The sequence below is a fragment of the Aphanomyces astaci genome, assembly GCF_000520075.1.
Source record: "Aphanomyces astaci strain APO3 unplaced genomic scaffold supercont1.107, whole genome shotgun sequence".
NCBI lineage: Eukaryota > Oomycota > Saprolegniomycetes > Saprolegniales > Verrucalvaceae > Aphanomyces > Aphanomyces astaci.
The window spans coordinates 12,053-13,880 of record NW_009798370.1 but is presented as its reverse complement, the minus strand read 5'-3'; positions in this window follow the sequence as shown (position 1 = coordinate 13,880).

Below are 1,828 nucleotides of genomic sequence, written 5' to 3'. Positions count from 1 at the left end.
ATAGGATCACACCCATGATATCCAACCTAATCGAACACTTGGATACCTTCTTGGGAGGGGTTCAGGGGTTCTGCGAATGGCAAATTCGCAACAATCCCTCCTAACGATTTCGTCACGCCCAACGCAGTTGCTATCGCCCTGACTTGGGGATCGGCCTTGTTTGAGCGCACGTAGCGCTTGATCTCAGATGGAATGTCTTCCAACAAATTGGCCACCGGCTCCCACGAGTCTTCAATTTCTTATAGACCGCGCCAGCGTACGCCCACTTCAAACGCGACCAAAGGATCGTTGTAGCGACAGTCGAGGAACTGGTCGACCACATGGCCGTCGGCATTGTGCGCAATGTGGCGCAGCCGTTCTTCCGTCACATCCAAGGCGTTGTTGGCGTAAAACTTCAGACGACTACTGTGGGCTTCACGGACCACCCCCGTCACCAAATCTTGGATTTCGTAACTTGCTTCACCGCCGGAATTGCAATGCGATCCAAGGGCGACACACTCGGTGCTAGACCACCGAGTGTGTCGGACGGACTTTGGTTAAGGACCAACACCACCACTGGGATAATCAGCCGCCACTGGTCTGGCTGCATCAACCACTTGGACAGGAGTGCTCGGAACGCCTTGAGGGTCGTTTTCGTCACACTTTCGACTGTTCCGTTCGCCCACGGACATCTGGCCGTTGTAAAATGATGATGTACCCCCAGCACATGCTTGAGCTCGGCAATCACCTCGTTCTTGAAGTGGGATTCCTGGTCACTCACCCAGTGATAACACAGAACCACTGCAGCAAACAACGCGCCACAACTTGCGCGTTCGCCAAGTCGGATTCCCACAACCACTTGAACTGGCTAGAATCATCCTTGACCACAAGGATGTAGCCACCATCCATGTAGAGAAAATCCCAAAGAAGGATTTCATTGGGCTTTGTGGCATGCGCCGTTGCACCAAACGGGCGCAAGACATGACCACCCGTACTGGCACAATGCGAACAACGGCCAACAAAGTACGACACGTCCGAGCCAATGTCGGACCACCAAAATCGATCCACCAGGATCTGCTTCATCGCGTTGGTCCCACGGTGTCCTCCCACACCAAAATGCGCGACCACACACAACCGCATCTGCAGGTCACTGGCAGACGTCGGAATCCACACCGCTGCAGTGGCGGTCTTGAGTACCGGCACGGTTACTTAGTTGCAAGCAACTAACTGTACTTGAAAATCAGGTTATGTATAACAAAACAACTCATTGATATTGTACATCGGGTTATGTAATTACAAATTAACTCCTTTAGATATGAGTACAATTATGTCACGATGGAACACCATACAGTAGTCATGTACTATTACACTAGGTTAGTATTTCAGGTATCAATGTTGACTGTAAGCATCCATGCCGCCCCCACGATCTTGCCCGCTTGCAAGGTATCAGCTATCGTTGGACGACTTCAACGTGCCTCTGCATGGAGTAATGCAACGCCATACTACTGTAGTAGTACATACGTCAAGGTCGTCAAAGGTAAACAAACAACCACGTGATATTAACGTTACTCCTGAAGCAGAATTTATTCATGTGCGTGCACTTAAATTGTTAGCGAACAGAGGAAAATGTGGAGAAATCTAGATAGGCCACTGTCAACAACTTGACTCGTAAACACTGTGTGTTTCTTGCCCTCACAAGAATTTCCAAGAAGTATTGATTCGAAAACGCGTCCAGCTCGACTGTCAACACAACAGATCACTTTGACACTGCCAAAATGGTCGCTCCTTCCTACGAAGTACCAGTACTACTTACTACGTTCAACGTAGTACAACTTGCGTACTGCTACAT